Source organism: Cygnus olor, chromosome 1 (assembly GCF_009769625.2).
Source record: "Cygnus olor isolate bCygOlo1 chromosome 1, bCygOlo1.pri.v2, whole genome shotgun sequence".
Classification (NCBI taxonomy): Eukaryota; Metazoa; Chordata; class Aves; order Anseriformes; family Anatidae; genus Cygnus; species Cygnus olor.
Window position 1 is genome coordinate 66,845,555 of NC_049169.1, and position 17,900 is coordinate 66,863,454.

At 39.0% G+C, this 17,900-nt stretch overlaps 1 protein-coding gene across 35 annotated transcripts in view; it reads left to right on the forward strand.

Annotated features, from left to right (window-relative positions):
* Positions 1-17,900, forward strand: part of CALD1 (caldesmon 1) — a 194,219-nt gene that overhangs the window by 17,274 nt on the left and 159,045 nt on the right. For 4 of the 35 annotated variants that reach the window (XM_040563223.1, XM_040563376.1, XM_040563436.1 and 1 more), the window contains exons 1-2: positions 13,643-13,791; positions 15,450-15,566. The exons of 29 other annotated variants lie outside the window; for them this stretch is intronic. The gene's annotated coding sequence lies outside the window, so the exon portion shown is untranslated. Of the gene's footprint in view, positions 1-13,642; positions 13,792-15,448; positions 15,567-17,900 lie in introns of those variants that run through there. 2 more of the 35 variants (XM_040563301.1, XM_040563244.1) reach the window with 2 other exon arrangements.

Below are 17,900 nucleotides of genomic sequence, written 5' to 3' on the forward strand. Positions count from 1 at the left end.
CTTTGGGAAGGCAGCAGAGGGAGAGCAGCACGGGACCTTTCTTGAGACACTGCCTCATTCTTGTATTGACGTAACACGTGCTCTCTAAGAGGCATTTTCCTCCTGTGCAATGCTGCTCTGAGTCTTTTGTGGAGTTAATAGCAACTCTGTGGACTGCTTTTAATCCCTCTGCCTCTCTAGCAGTGTCTGGATAGAAAAGCTACAGTGGAGGCCCAAACTCTGTGGTGTTTTGTTTTGTATTGCCTTTTTTTTTTTTTTTTTTAAAGAAGGAAAATGCAGTTTTTGAGTGACCTACAGACATTATGTAGGCAAAATTCCTGCTTTGAATGGTTCCCAGGGCACTCTGCATCATATATGGCCCCTAAGCCCAAGCAACATGTAGCTGAGATTTGTTTATTTTTGCTTGCAAAAGAAAATTAATATATCACGATGGGCAATGCATGGCACATAAGTCAAACTACACAAACAACTGCAAATTTTTGTGTTCTTCTATCTGTCCGTGGATAATATTTAGAAAACAAAGTCCTTTGAAAACCTTAAGGAATTTTGGCTGCCTTTCAGGAATGGTAGAGTTAAGTCAATAAAATGCTCAGTAGAGATTGTATGTCCCCAAACATATTTTATCTTGACATGTTATATACTATTGAGAGCTGCAGCCATGACTCGAAGCCAAGTTACGAAAAGAACACTTCTGTTGCGGGGCTGCGTTTGATGGGAATCCGAGGAGGAAAAGGGAGAGAATAGTGTGTGCTCTGAGAATGCCAAATGCAGAAAGCTTCTCTGAGTTGGATTCCTGGGTTGTATAAATTGTTGTAACTGTTGCTGGCATCAGTAGGACTTTACTGATTTCCATCCTTTGGACATCTGGTGGCTTTTGTTTTTACACAAAAATAATTGTTCTGGATGCATAAAAGCATGGGTTTTAATAGTGGTTATATTGATGGGTAGTAGCTTGGAGTCTAAGTATTAAAGTTTCTAATCTGTATCATTTGCCTTTAAAAAAACATGGGCAAATGGGGTAATGACTAGCCTCTGAGACTTCTGCCTGAACTGTATCCATATACTTTGTTTCTCTGTACTGATGTGGCTTTTGTTGAAGTCTGCTCATCAAAGAGCTTGCTTTTATACAGAAGTATGACTGGGGGGGAATAGGCTTTTTCTGGGTAGGAGTCGCTAGAATTGTGTGACATTAGAAAAGATATTTTATTACCCTTTCCATCCTTCCATCTGAAAGGAACACACAGAGGTAATTCTAACATGGGGGAGGATAAAAATCTGCCTCTGTGATACCTGTTGATTGAATCTCTATATATCCAGGCACACCATTACATGATTATAATAACTCTGGGTGGAGGGGGAGAAAAAAGTGTGTAGCAATGAATTACCTAATCTCTGTTTTCTTATATCCAGTCCACACCTTAGTAATGTGAAGGCCAGCTGCTCTTTCCCAATGAGACTGAATTCGAAAGGAATAGCTTGCCAGTGGGAATCGTGTCTGTTGATGGAAGGTGTTTATTCATCTCTTCTTTAGGAAGAGGGTATTCACTTTTCAGGCACTATAGTAAAACCGTATGCAAACAGCACATTTGGGCTACAACAGCTTACTGTTGAGGGTATGGAAGATAACTTTGAAGTGAATTTGGAGGCTGCCTTTGACACACTTAATTAGCAGAGGATGGAATGGTTTGGGGATTGAAGTAGTGAAAGAATTCCAGGGAATTTAAATTCTCTCCTCAGCCATCCTATATGAGCATTGGCAAGACTTTTGAGAAGGCAATATAAAAAGTTTGATTTTAAGAGACTGTGCTTATAAAACCCTTTGGTGCTTTGGGAAATTCTTTAGTATTTTAGGTTGTTTAAGAAGACAGGGTGGACCACTGGTAGTTGGTGACTTATGTTTTTGCTTGTCCCTTCAGAAGCCTGACTTCTAAAAGGTCCTGAGCACTTTAATGTATGGAGGGGCTACACTGTCAATATTTATCATGCAGCATCTTAAATAGGAGTATGTCCATAAGCCACACAACAGTATGTACTCTCCCAAAGCCTTATAGGGTTATATGGAAAAGTTTGGATTCTAAAATGAATCAAATGGTCTTTGCATATGTAGTAGACCCAATTGGTGTTTTTTCATAGAAATACCTTGAAAAGATATAATTTTGTGTTTCCACTGTAAAATAAAATAACTTTGACTGTTATACTTTTTTCTTTAAAAATAAATAAATTGGAGAGATTTTTTTTTTCTCCTTAGAATTTCTGTCCTTGAGGCAAAAAACAGTGGCTTGAATTTGGTAAGAGATGCAGCTGAAAATGCAGCTGGTTGGCTGTTTCATGGAGGCAACTGTTCAGAATTAAAAACCTTTAAGGTCTGGCACTTCAGCTGGCATAAGAAAGCATTATATTTTGGTGGCTTTGTAGTGTAAGCCCAGGGCTCAGGAGAAATCCCTTTATTTTCACTTCTCTCACGTTTTCATTTGAAGTTGTCTTACAATTTATATATTTGGAGAATATGAGTCTCTTCGGAAATCCTGTCTGTTGCAAGTTTCTCAAAAAGTGACAAATGATGAAATGTCAAAATGCATGTCTTTCTACCTCACCCTTCCCCACCATGACTGTGCATGTTCAGCTGACAGAAGGTTTCATCTATCCCTAGAAGCCTTCCTTTATCCGCTTAGGTTCAGTCAGATAAATTACATTTGGTGAGAGGATGTGTGTGTCTATGTGGAGAAGAATTTGCACATAAGATGAGATTGACTGCTGTTAAATTATTTCTCCCCTATCCAAAAGCAGAAAGGAACATATGACTTTGAAATGTCTGAATCAAATACAATGTTTCTGCATTCATTACATTCAGTGTGCGTCCAAATAAAGTGCTGAGTTAATTATAGGGAGATTTTAATAGGATGCAAAGGCGTTAACTTCCTTCACCATCCCTAAACTCAGCAAGTGCTGCTTCTTGTGGTGCATGCTTTGTATTATGCAGGCAGTGTCAGACAATTTGCTCGTCTTCCTTTTAAGCATGTCTATGCAATGGGGGCAAAACTGGACTCTGTTGAAGTCATTTGATTAGGGTTGAGGTATTTGTCTTAGCATATTAAGCATATTAAGACCTGCTGCTGTTTACATGATTGTATTGACTTCAGCTAAAGCAGGATCAATGCCTTACCATCCAGGAGTGCCAATTAACATAGCATGATCAGTAAAGGGGAAGCTATTCACTTTTTCATGGAGAGGTCCTAAATTTGAATTAAGAGCTCTCACTAGCCAAAGCTTTTATTGAATCTCCATTTTTTTTTTTTTGGTGACTTGAGATTTTGAAAAATTTTTCATTGAATTGGGTAACTAAAAAACATTAACACATACCAGGAGCTTGTAATTACAGACTCTCTTTGAAATGCGTTCCTGACCTCTTCTTGGATGGCTCATTTTTAGAGACAGTTGCTGAATGAGACTGCATGATCTGAAGTTCTGGAGACTGTATGGCGTGGAGCATGATGCAGAATTGTAAGGTCAGATCCAGCTGATGTCAGAGGAGTTACCAAATGCTGTTGCTGTCTGACGGCTCTGCTGTGACTTAAGCCACGCACAACAGTATATTCAAGTAATGTTGAGGAAATATTTTTCAATTGAGTTTTTAGGACATATTCTTCCCATACACCCTTTTATAGTCATGCTAATCACAAGTAGATTATAGCTCAGGATTTAGTTACATCTTTAGGGAAGTATAATGAAATCCGTAATGCTTAGCCTCTACTATAAATTCTTCTAAATAGAGGACTTCACCTTCAGGTCTGCCTGTCCAGCATTTTTCATAAGTACCAAATTCACTCAGCTGGTCATCCTGCAGTAACCTCTGAAGCATGTGTGTTCAATGAGGTTGTTTTCAATGTTGTGCTGAAAGAATGAAACCTGTGGTGCTATGAAACAGTGATATAAAGTCAGGCAGGCAGGTCCCACAGAGAGAAAAGAGTTTATATTAATGCATATACTTAAAGAGATGTGGCTATGGTTACATAGGATATGACTGGCTTCTTTTCTTTTGAAGCAACTTGCTGATTTTTGTTTTCACAGTATCATTTGGATTAATTCCTCTAAATGCAGAAACTTCTATTGTTGGACCAATTTTTGCCCTCTGCTAAAAGTGTCCAAATAGTGCATGAGGCTTTAATTCCTTCACTGTTACTCTTTTCCTTAAATCTTTAGGAATTATACTATGGTGACTAGCAGGTTAAAGAAAATCCAAAGCAAAAAGGCTTAATTGAATGACTGATATAAGTTCAGTGCAGATTTTTAAATGTGAAAACTGCCACTGTTACCAGTTGAATGTGGTGCTGATAATTCTGTAAGTACCGCTAAAATCATGAAACAATTTAACTGAAGTGACAATTTGGGTGTGGAATCAGGGTTTTTCAGGAGCCACACCTCACCAAAAGCAGACATTCTTTTCTTGCTTTCACTGGTACAAATCCAGATGCATGCTTTAAAATTAAGTTTACCCTGGATCCTTACTCACATAAGCAAAGATAGAATATTGGTTCAGATGGGGATGTTTAAATCACCAGCCTATACCTTAACTCCTCTTCTTTTCCTCCGGTTTGTCCTCCCTTTGAAATCCTGGCCACTCGAGAAAGTTTCTGAATGCTGTGATCTCTTAAAACAATGCCTGCAAAGTTATTTTTAGACTGTTGATTTGTTGCCATTCTTCCTAGGGTTTTTAGTTTTTGATCCTTTCTACAAGGATTCTTGAGGTTGGCAAGCCCAAGGCAGTAATAAAATGAAGCAGTGAGACTTTCACTCGCTACTTGGTTGTCCAGTCAGAGGTCAGTCTCTGATTTTCCTCATGGCAGAACACATTACTGGTAAGGTGCCCTAGTGCTTGGTATCGTTGTCACTCATGTTATTTCTTTAAAAATGCAATTTCATGGGAGCGTGGTTAGGAGGACTGCTGGATGAGCTGTGTTGAAATTGAATTAATTTTATTTCTGGAAGAAGATAGGCTAAACAGAAGTTTTTATCAGACTTCCCCCCTGCCCTGAAAGAGCCCAGCTGTTAGGAAGAAGGAAGGGCTGTGTGCAGACTCCATGCTCATGCAACTGTTGGCTTTTTCTAGGGAGATCGCAAGCCGGGCTGCTCGTTTATAACAACTACAACTGTTTATTTTTGCCAAGTAAAAAACTGTCAGGGTCTTGTCTAAGGAAATTGTGTTCCATTGGAACAAAGCATCATCAGGTGTCATGAGGTAGATCAGAAAAAAATAAATTTGCAAACATTTCCAGCCATTTAGCCCTTGACTGTTATTGTAAAAAGACTAAAAATACTCAAAATACACATTCTGTTAGATTTTCTTTCCAAATCTGAAAAAACAAATAGTCTATCTAAAACCTCTTTAATGGAAAATGATTCCCAAGGGAATGGAGACCTTCTGGTTCTTTTCCAGTAACTAAAAAGTTAGCACTGAAACAGGAAGTGCATATAAATATCTATTCAGCAAATACGCTACACATTTATAGAGTTAAGAGTGTAGAGGTTAAGAGAGTACAGTTGGCACTGGGAATGCTCCAGGTTGTCCAGGTTTACAGTTTCATTATTGTCTTTGAAACCTTAGGGAAAAATATAAGTATTTATCAAATATTTGCATTTTTCCACCTACTTGCAAATTATTTGCTAGAATGATGCTTTAAAGATTTCCTTGGGCTTACTTAATGGTTCTGGAAGCTCTGTGCTCTGCCTTGTCCCATACCTACAAGTTTTTGGTTTTGCTTAGTTGTTACTTATCAATTTCCAAAATCATGCATTTGATAAATAAAAGAAAGAGTTTACACATTGGAACTAAGGACAGGAATGATGTCCTTACCCCGTGCCCTACTGAAAAGGGTTTGGAAGGTTTTTACAGACTGTGGGGAGAAGTAGGCCTTGGAAGCTTTGTACACTAAATCAATGGTGGGATATATTCCAAGGTCAACAAAATATACTGTGGATCTACTTCTGTAACCCGGAACTCCCATAAACACTCCTTTCTGATATGAAAAGTACCACAGCTCCATCGGGATTATTCAAGTGGAATGGGTTAGCAAGGGAGGCCTGGCTCTTACTGACAGTAGTTCTGTTTGGTAACCTTAAAGCAGATGGTCCACCTAGAATTCAGATGTGATTTTGGGAAACATGCATCAGACATACTAGTCTCTCTTGAACAGTATTTACGATAACACACCAGAACTGGAAACCTCAGGAAAAAGTGAAACAAGGAGCAAAAGTTAAGGAGAACTTCTACTGGGAGTTACTGCAGCTGCTGCTACTTATGATTCAGATAAAAGGCACAGATGATACAAAGATCAGGATGGTGGGGGGATAGTGAGCAGTGAAGATAAGGCAGCTGTACAGCACAATCTGTATCACTCAATAAAGGGAGTCTATTCAGATAAATTGTTGTCATGCAGCCAAAAGCAAAATCGTATATCCAGGAACAAGAAAAATGGAATGAGGAATTGTATCTTCTGTGTATGAACCATGTAGAAGACTAATAAAAATCAAATCTTGGTACCTCCTCAGGGAGAAATATTGGCTACTAAAAGGCTCTCTGATTCTACCAGAGAAAATCCTATCTAATAGCTGGAACCTAAAGCCAGACAAGTAAATTAGACACACATTTTTACATTCAGGGTGATGAACTACTGCAAGAATAAAGTTTTGGTAATTCTTCATCTCTTGATGCTGTTAATAAAATGTGACATCTGCTTCATGTCACAGTGCCCTGCAGTTTCTTTCCTTCTTTCTCTCAGCTCATAAGTCCCCTCAGGTATGCTACATAAAAACTGACTCAGGGGCTACATGTGCACTAGGCTCATGAGTCCTGCTAGACATGCTAGAATATTTCTGATCACACCTGAAGCTTGAGTCTGTTGTAAAAGGCGCTGAACTTGTTTAATTAAAACCCTAATAGGAATATTTTCTTACAGTGATTCATAAACTGTGTGATAGTCTCTGTCTGGAAGAGTTCTTACAGAAAAGTAGTCTAGAGATGTATGGAAAGACAAGAAACACGAGATAGAGCATAAGGAAATAATGAGTTCTTACACGAGGAACATGAAGCTGATACCGGCCTACTGAAAAGTGGCTTGGCGGTCCTATGCATTAGGGAACCGGAGGCTGGGAGTGATGAGCAAGGTATGCACTGGAGGCTTTTCTGAATGGGTGCTTTCATGGAAATTCTTAGGCTGGAATTCAGTGTCTATTTAACTGTCACATTAATGACTCACTAACATAAATTGGAGAAAGACAACATCAAATGAGAGATGTGCTGCTCTGCTGCATCTCCCAAACAAGATCAAGCTGTTTTAATAACCACTAATGATATAAACTCTAATTACAAAATGTTTCAGGAGACACTAGGTACCTCAGTGACATAATAGAACAAGAAAATGTTATTTAATACCCACTTTAATCTACAGTTTATGCAGTGAGCTCTGTGCATTTCATATTAATTTTGCCTTTAGAGTTTTAGGAATAAAGTATTACAATCTAGCACTACATATTTGTCACTAGACATAATTAGTGGCTGCTGATTAACTGTTCTATAGCCACATGCAGGCATTACTTAAACCTGGTTCTTTTTAGTTGCTTCATGTATATGTTCTAACTTTTCTCTAGAAATCAGGGCAGATGTATTTTAGTATATTTTTCTAGTGACTTTAAACACCATCTTACCTGTCTTGAGATGTTGCCTCCTCAGCTAGTCACCTTGAGGCTCCTTTTATGGAATCTAAAGAGACCCTGTACTTCACATCCTAGTCATAGCTACTAGAGCTTTTCGTTTTTATCTATAGAGTCTGGAGAGGGAGGCATGCAAGCAATCTGTATTTGATCAGAGATGCCCCTCTTGAATATTGAGGCCCTGCTTTTGCTGAATTTCAAAGTCTTTGGCACTGTCCAAACAAACAGTTTCTGTAGAAACAAAACTACCTGATGTACTTTTAAAACTTGATCTTGGTGTTAATCTGTAGTGTGGTACAAAAGTCTGAGAAGGGTTGAAATTAGCCTTTTCAGCACGCAATGGTGCAAACGGTTACACACTGAAAAAATTTAGGAGGAAATTGACAACAAATTATCATTTAAATTATGCTCAGGTCAGAGGAATTTAAGTGGTGTTTCCTCAGGCTGTTCTGTGTGCAGACTCAATGCCATGGCAGAAGGCATCCAACATTGGGAAGCCCTGACCTGTCTCTTGCAGCCCCTCTCCTTCCTGGGCTCATGGTAGAAGCTCCCCAGGGTGGAAGATATAACTCCACGGTTACCTGTCCCTGAACTTCTGGCCATTTGTTTTGCAGCCGATGGGCTTGCAGCCTTGTTGGAGCTATGAATCAGTCTAAGGGAATTGCTGCATTGCTTTCTTTCCCTCTTTACAGAACTGGGTGAGGGGGCTTGGTTGGCTGAGGAGATTGTACGTTGATGAGAAGACTGGGATGGAGCATAGGGGACTGAAAGAGATGAAAAAAATGAGGAAGAAAAGCTTTAATTCTGTCAATGCAAGATGGATAGCCTGTGAAAGGATTAAAGAAGTGTATGTGACATGAAAAAAGGGCAGGGGAAGAAACACTTTTTGCAGTGGCATTTATAATCCCAGGTAATATGGAAAGTTGCAAAGAAAAGCAGCTACAAAGGTGAATCAGCAAAGTTTTTCTTTTTTCTTTTCAAGTTTACATTTATACTCCTGAGGACTAAGAGAACAGATATGTGAGAAATGCCAGTGGAAATTCATGAGAGAGTGTTGAATTTGAGAGCAAAGGTGAGAAAAGATGAAGATAGCATTGGATCCCCAAGTTTGGGAGACAATAAGGTGGAGCTGTCAGGAGTGATAGAGAAGAGAGAAACAAGAAAGATGGGTGCAGTTTTTTAAAGAACCAGTCTGAAACAAAGCTGTGGCAGAGTAGGAAGGAGCAAACAGAAGATGAGCTGGTGGTTGGGATGATAGTTATGAAACTGAGATCAGAAATATCAGCACTTGGCACTACTGGAGGTGACAAATTGTAACAGATTTTGAAGGCTGTTGTATTTGTTTGGATGTGATAATATTTAGTAGCCTTATAGCAGCAATTCTGTTAGCTGTGGCACACTTCCACTTGGTGGAAAACATATTTTTCATTTTTAGCATGAACATTTCACATATCTGATGGTAAAGAGTGGATTGAGTGTGTGTGTGTGTGGGGGGAACATAGTGTATTTTAATGGACCAAAAGCCAGTAATAATGAATGCATTCCAGTGGTGGAAAAAAAAAAAGCAGTATATTTAAATGAAGTTAGATATGTTTTTTAAATGTAAATTTCCTGCCCTGTTCTCCAAAATAGGACAAAGTAACAGATGGTGGATCTGCCATCACTTGCAGCTTCAGAAGTAAGCTTTCATTAGTAGATGTTGGTTAGCTCAAAGGAGATGGACCCACGCGTAAAGTAGAAATTTGTTATCTTGACCGTATCTTCAGAATTTCTGCTTCTGTTCTTTGCGCAAGAATTGGATGAGGCTTGACTTCCTGATGGGACTCTGTGACATATTTTTAAATTACTCTCAATTGACTTAAAGCTATATTTTAAAACAAGTGCTTGTCTAGGCTTCTCCATTGCATCTTTCATCACTTTTTCCTGATGTCTCCCCATAAATGTCAAGCACTTCATCAGTTCTATGACTTCATGCACCTTCATGCAGGGCTGGTGACCTTGGGATGTTCCACAAGTCTCTGTACATCTCCTCAACACCAGCTGTGCTTTGGACCAGAATTGCTCCTAAGTCACGCAGACAGATGTCTGGGACTGATTTCAACAGGGCCCTTGTTGTTTGCCATCCCACTGCCTAAAGCGGCCTTGTTTGTTTTCTGTGCTGTGCTGTTGGACCTGGCAGTGCCAGTGTCTGGGGAAGAAGGACGAACGGAATACCAGCACTCTGTGACTGTTATTTGGATAATGTTTCCAAAGATGTTTCTGGCAGCTGCAAATATGGTGTTGTCTTGACATCTTTGCAAGACCTGTCATTTTGTAGAAGTTTAAAATGTGTTCAGTTCTCTGGCCTTCTTGCTGTAAAATGTGTGTTTAGGGTGAACTTTATCAAGATGATACATCTTGAGTTCTTTGTGTGTGTCCTCCTGCATGTGGTTTCAGGAGGCCATAGCAGAATGATTGGCAGGACGACCTGTGCAGCAAGCATGTGATAAGATGCATCCGATCAGCACTCCTTGGGTTTATGTGGTCACTATTAGTATTTCAAGCAAAGTTTTGTGTGCTCTTTTTGAATCTTCAGTAGCTGCGTGACTTTAACCAGTTACTACTCAGTTGTATTCAGTCAAATTCTTCTTTTCATGTATTGCCATGTACTTTTGTTGTCATCTTCCAGTTTATGTAATGTCTGCTTCTATGTATTATATTGTATTCTAGTATATGTTACAAACATAACATGTTATATACCTTTCCCAGCTTTGTAGGCTGGCAGAAAAAACATGATTCTGATTGATTTTGGTGGCTTGCTGGACTGGGTGTAATGAATGGAGATTGATTACGTAGGGTGGTCTTCCCTATGTATTGTCATCCAGGTTTGGCAGTGTAGTCTCAAGTTGAAGTGGTGGACAAATGTTTGCTAGACTTGGTGTGCCTGACACCAGTATCTTCTAATTTTAATGAACGTTTAATGCTAAGGGGTGAAATGCAGACAGCAATAAGTGTAAAAGGTGATTTCCTTCTACTGTGGTGGTTTTCAGTTCATGTAGGAACTGTACTTGATGCTGACTAGAATTAAACCTGGATTAAAACTTGGATACTAACTGCAGTCTGCACACATGGAAATAAAGAAATGAATTCCTTCTTGATAGCTGATTTTTGCAGAAATGCCTTTTGGTTGAAGTACTACATGCATTTTGCAAAGTTTACGTACCTCTGCAGTTTATTTTAAGAGATCTGAATTTATTTGGTGTAGATTTATTTCAATTATCTAATCAGAAGCAGACACATAACTTCTTAGACTGTCAAAGGTATTCAGGAATGTATGACAAACTTCAAAGGAATGCATAAGATCTTGCTACACATCTTACCATACACTTTTATAGAAAAGAGTTAATTAAATTTTCTTTCTGCCCAGAAATTATTTTTAGGCTAAAATTAAGTACATGGGGTTGTAAGGCTTTGGAGCGTTCTCTTTTTCTGCTTTATCTTTGCAGCTGATTAAACAGCCAAATGCTTATCTGGATCAAAGAAGTAATAAGCAAAGGGGCATCCTTAGGCCAGTTATCAGCTGAAAACAATCTTAACTGTCATGTACCCAAGTTTCAAAGCACAAACTCAACTAAATGGATTGAGCAATGTGCAATACTGTTCACTGGTGATGAAGAAACTTCCAGGGGGAAGGAAGTGCTGTTTCCTAGTGCACATTTCTGCAGGCATGGATGTGCTGGGGAACTAAAAGACCGTACTGTCCTTGTGAGCCCTGCCTGGTGCGGCATGTGGACCCAGTCAGATGAGGCAGGAGTTTCCTTCTTACAGTACATCCTTCTTCCCTGCCTCCAAACTGGGACTGCAGCTTATTGGGTTAATTCCTGTCAAGACTTAATTTATGTTCGCTCACTGGGAGGGGAGGAAAAAAAGAGTGTTAGTTATCTGAATATACAGCATTCAAGTATGTTTTGCAGGGACAATATTTCAAGTTATTAGTCTCAGCAATTTAGATAAGAACATGTACTTTCCTATGAAAGACGAGGCACAGTGTCTTAATATTAATACATGACACAGAGTAACCTTATGTGATAAATGCCTAGATAGCTCGACAAAGGGTAAGTTAGAAATGCCTGGGAAGATATATGATGCCATTAGTAAAACATACAGATTTATGTGACATTAACTTCTCTAGGGCGGCAGAAGCAGAATTGTTCTACCAAAGCTGCATAAATGTTTTGCTTCCCCCCCAGATGCAACAACAAAGCACTGTGAGATCTGTGTAATCCAATGGATAAAGTGCTGCCTACAGTTCGACACACTACCTTTAAGTTTTCTTCTGAACCCTTTGGCATATGGCTAGGTTTCATATTTTTGAAAACTGGCTGATGCCTGTGGTGGTAGTGACGGTTTGGGTGTGACTGAATAGAAAGGTTGGATGTTCTTCCCTGACATACAGTATCTCAGTACCTGAGGGGAATGCCTATATACAGCCTGGGCAGAGTTAAGCAGAAAGGGTGACCCTGGAAGAACAGTTCTGGCCAACAGTAAGCACTAAGCATACAGGTATATGAACTACACCTCTTCTTGTACACACACCAGGGAAATAGAGGCATTGTTGCTGTCTCCAGATTCAGAACCTGGGATCCCTCTTGCAGGAGGCACCTATTCCTCTGCTGAAAGGGCCTTTGCCTTTCATTTGAAAGGTGAATTGTTTTTATCAGTGGCTAGCACATTTGGGAAATGGGCTGGGTCTCTCCTCAGGGTGATGGTACTCAGCTTGCAGGACAGTGGCTGCTCTGGGAAACTATAGACTTGTAGAGAGGGGCTTGCAATTGCTCACAAGAAATCAGAGGTTCACAGATGTAAGCGTACAAAAGAAGGAAAGGCCTGTTAGCTAGACAGAGGCTAACCAGGGAGTGCAATTAGGGGCAAAAAGGCATGTGAACGATAAGGAGCTTGCTAGACAGCTTTGCAGCACATTTAATCTGTAATGGCTGCAGGATCAGAGGATGGTAGAGTGGCTGTCCTCTCTGGGAGAGCCCTTTGCTGTTTCACATTGAATACTGCTGCTGTGAATTATTCATGTTCTTTTTGTCATGCCCAGTCAGGCTCTGTTTTGCATGCATATAAACTGAGGATTGGGTCAGCAGTGTTGCTGCTCATTCAGCCATGGGGCAATCCTGTACCTCCTGCCACGAGGGAGGTTTTGTTGTCTCATATTCATTATTATGTAGAGAGATGTAGCTGCAATTATAATCCTCCCATCGCCCTGCAGTATGAAAATGTTTTCTTTCCCATTGGGAGTTCCTTGCTGGGCAGAGTGAACTCAGTTGAGCAACAACTTCATTTAAAAAGATATATTTTCTACAGTGCAGGGAAAGACTTCATGGTCTAGGAAGATACTTCCTACTTGCTTCAAGCTAGTGTGAAAGTTGAAGGTCAATCTGTATTGTCTTAAAAGCAGAAAAGTAAGAGAAGCTGTCAGGGTCCCTTGAATATGAAAAATTTGAGGAATAGCTCAGCTTCCAAGAGAAGAAAACATTTTCCTTGAACAGATAATCAGTGTCTAGTAAGCTGAGGCTTATTTATCTATTGAAATTACTCTTTTTTTTTTTTCTTTGAATCAACTGTTAGTGTGCATGTATATTCATATAAACTGTTTTAGAGGTAAGGGTTTAGTTTTGATACAAAGTATTGGTAGGTGCTATGGAAGGTATGCGGCATATCGAGGAATTTTTGTTGGAATAGTAAATGTCCCCAGAAATTTTAGAATCTGAAGTTAAAGCTGACAACATGCTCTCAGGAAGACTGTTAGTTTGCTGAAGGTTAAATGTGAATTAAAAAGCTGCTTATAATAAGAATTATCTTGTCATTCAAATTTTGAGTCTCTTTACATTTGGTAAAATGTCACTAATAATCCGTTACATGTAAAAATACTTTTGATATAAAAGGTCCCAAGGATCTTCGCAAATCTGAGTTTTGTGCCAAACCTCACTGAAAGTATTGTTCAGATTCCACAGAAGAGACTGAGGCATAGTAAGCCTGAGGATTTTATCATAATTTACACAGGAATTGGGAAAGGGAATACCAGAAACATGATTCAAGGTTAGTAGGCTAGTCACATGTGAACATATGATGATCTTGACAGGCATTATTTTTTGTCAGCTGGAAAAAAACTAATATGTCTGCTGCATAAAGAAAGGGTATAGGGAAGCTGACAAGTATCAGAAATGCTGACTTTGTGCATTTCAGACGAATTTTTCATTTTTTATGAGGAAAGTTGACCAGAAACAGCTCCATGGTGCATAACCCGTTATTGGTTAGGGGTTTGTACGTTCCATTTTATTGTTCATGGCATATTTTTTTTAATCTTGTAGTCTAAAATGGAACAAGACCTCACTTTTATGATGTGTAAGCGTATATTTTACCTTTATTTTCATAACTTCCAATGTAAAGGATTCCTCCAAGGAGCTGTAGTTGGATTAATAGAGCTGGAGTCTGGGGCTCCGTGGAGCAGGGAAGTCCTTTACATCCATTCCATAGCATGGATGGTCCTGGCTGCTTTACAGAAACAAAGATGTAAGGGTGTTATTTGGCAGCACTGATCCTCGGTAGTCGCAAGATGAAGGGTCTGATGAAAGGTCTTCAGGGAGTTTTCAAACATCATGAAATAGTTTGTCTATGAAACATCAAGGAATTTAGACTTTTTTAGATTTTATTCAAAACCAAGTTCTCTGTTTCAAAAAAAAAACTTCAAAAATATGGTCATAGTAATTGTTCACAATTCCTTTAAAGTCAAGAAATTAAACTATTCCAGTGATTTCTAAGAAAAGTGAAAGTTAATTTGTGAGAAACTGATGCCGAGTTTCTGGCCCCGTTGAAGTTGATGATGAAGGTTCTCGCCTATCCAGTTGTCCATTCTCAGATTTGGCAGCCACACCGTTTTTGGCTGTTGACTGCTTTTAGCAATAATCTCCGGTTGTGATGCACCATTTTTTGGATGTCTAGTACCCTAGGCTACTAGATGTCTGTAAACCCAGTACAAACATTTAGTCTGTACACGCAGAGTGTTTCCATTGCATGTTCTAGTGTGCCTGATGCTTTAGATTGATTCCAATTGAACACAACGATAAGTGGTGCAGTAGAGTGTAATTCTAATATAGAAATGTTTCAGACCTACTTATTTCAGCTTGTAGTTGTTGGCAGATTTGAGAACTCTGCACAGAAATTATGATGGTTTAATCAATTCACCATTCCTCTAAAGTAAAATGGACCAGTTGAACAACAACAAAACACAAAAAATCTTGACCCTGCCAGAATGAGTGTGTGCATAATTGAAAGCTCCCAAACAGTCTTGCTAAGTTCACATTTTATACTGTCATAGACAGTCATGCAATGTAAAACAATAGTCTGGCTCTTGTGATAGGTCAAAGTTCTGTTTGTGCTTTCATATTTCTCCTTACTTAATTTGGCAAATGGACACTCTTTCTGTCAAGGAAAAGAGGCCAAAACAAAGGGCATTTTTTTTCCCAAGTTATTTTTGAAATGCCTTGATTCTTGGATGTCCAATTAGGATATTTTAGACCTGGCTGTCATTACCCTGGAAATCAAATGCCATTGCAGTAACTTAACACAGGCAGCCAAAATCATTGAGATCTTTTGAAAAACTTCATTTAAACATACTTTTAGTTTGACTGCACAAACCAGCAAGGCACTAATTAAAAGCTTAACAGAAGATTCAGATGTTAACTCTTATGTATCAGTTTTAGCTAAAATGAAAGTGTGACCTTCAAAGAACTGAAGATGGGATCCACTGTGTTTTTCTTTCTGCTGTCCTCCATACAACTTTTTCTATATCAGAAGCCTGTTTCAGTGCTCAGGTTAGTTCCTCTTTTATGTCTATATACAATAAGCCAACTTGTGAAGAGCTGTGTGCGATATTCAAGTGCAACAGGAGTTGAATTCTATGGGAGCTTGAGCTGTGGGATTTGGACCAATATGTCAGGCTGGGTTGTGTGCTTCCCCCAACTCAGTGACAATGAGAATTTCTCTGAGTGGAAGGACCTTATTTTGTGAAAATCTAGTTAGCATTGTCAGGACCCTATGTGCCGGAAATGCCTGTGAGGACAGGTCTGTCTGATGCTTCCAACATCACTGCAAGATGGAGTGTTGGTGACCCAAAAGAAACATTATTGTATTCAAAGGATGAGACTTTCAGCAACTCATTCAATCATTATTATTATTTTTAATGCTGGTCCTCAAATGTCAGCCTGGTCTTATTCATGATTTATCACAGATCTGACAACATAGACCCATCCTGCATTTTAAAGTAAAGGTTGTTCTTTTAATTTATTGTTCCATTGACATTCTTTTCAGTATTTCTGTAATGTTTTGCTTTCTTTTCCTGCCCTTAACATAGTAGTATGAAAGTGAACAACTATTTCCAACAGCAGTATTGGTGGGGATCTGAAAAAGCAATGATTTGAGATGCTATACCAAACTCTCTTTTAGTCCCAAATTGAGTGTTGTTACAGTGAATGTCTTTAGGTTTAGAAAAGTTCCTATCTGCTGAAGACAGTTTATCTCACTTTGGGCTCTGATAGGTCGTCTTCCCCAGACTTGAGTTATCCACCTGCAAAGAATGGACAGGTAGTCTCAGTAACTTTTGGTCCTATGTAGCTGTAAGATGATACTTCCTTTCTAATTATTTTTTAAGCAATCTTTAAAAACAGACCTTCATTCTATAAGGTAAAATAGCATAAAGATCTAGCTGTTAGGCATTGCTCTTCATGTGTTGATCTCAAAGTTCTTTACAAAGGAGCTTGGTATTGTTTTCCCATTTGTCAATCTGAGAAACCGAAGTACAAAAAGGAAAAATGACTTGAGCTTCAACACCAAAGTGGAGCTGATGCCAGCCAACTGCTTTGTCCACTCTGCCACGCTGAGCTTGGAAGGGCAACAATCTGACAGTCCAAGTAGTATCAAGCATGCTGATAAAACCATTGAAATATTATTCATCATGGAGATGGATGGGATGTGAATATAGGAAAAATAGTTTTTACAGTAGTAAATGATAAATAGAGTTGTACTAAATGACAAATGTTTTGAAAAATCCAGTAAAGGGCAGAATTAGATTAACTTTTAAAAAGATTCAAGTAATAGCATAACTTGTGCTCTGTCACATGACATTTTAGCACACACAAGTGAGCCAGACAACTATGTTATTTTAACCTACATTCAACATTCCTATCAGTAAATCTGCACAAAGGGCCCCATATCCATATCTTGTGCAGTTCTATCACAAAATCTCTTTTTTGCTACTGCCTGGAATTTCATTATGAACCATTATTGATGTAATACTAAACCTATGGAATCTTAAACATGTCTTAAAATCTGTGGAATAAAGTAGACTCCTACCAAATAATAATAAAAAAAAAGCAAAAAAAAGCAGTACCAACAGAAAACACTGCATCTTTTTCAGATGGTTCATTAATTTTTCCCAAACATGCTTTAACTACAGTGTCTCAAAACAAACTTGCTTCAGTAGATCTGTTTTCCGGTAAATGTTATTTTTCTTTTCTTCCCTCCCCTATTCCCAAGACACTATTTGCTGGTTCATCTAAGTCCAGAATATCTGTTATATGCTGCCCTCTTTTGCATGAACAGTGTCTGAGTTGCTTCTGGTTGCTGTAGGTGCCTGCCTTTGGATTTTCCCTGGAACTGTGGGATTCTGTGAGAGAGACTTTCTCATCTTTATACTCTGAGATCTTCCAATGTTTCATTTATATGTTATGTGAACTGTACCAGTCTGAAGAAAACAGTGAAATTTGTCTTTGAGAAGCACCTCAGTTCACAAAGGAGGGTATGATTTACACTGTAGCCACTGGTATGACTTAAATAACATTGAGCTATAAAAATTTACATTTATGGGCAGTGATTGAGGGATGTGCTGGCTCTCTGTGAAATGTTTAGCTAATGCAGAATTGTGCTGCTTTCAGAAACAGGAGTAAAAATTAAAGGGGGTGCTTTAAAAGCAGCAGATCTTCAGCAGCCAAACAAGGAAAGAAGTGCCTACTTCTGGTTTGTAGTCTATAGAAAGGCACGTGCATGCATTTTCTGGAAGTGCTACAGAAGCTGTCCTGCTGGAGTTGGTGTTTAGCACAGAACCAAAGCTGGCCAAAGGTAGAAAAGCAGGATGTGGGGTACTGGCACAG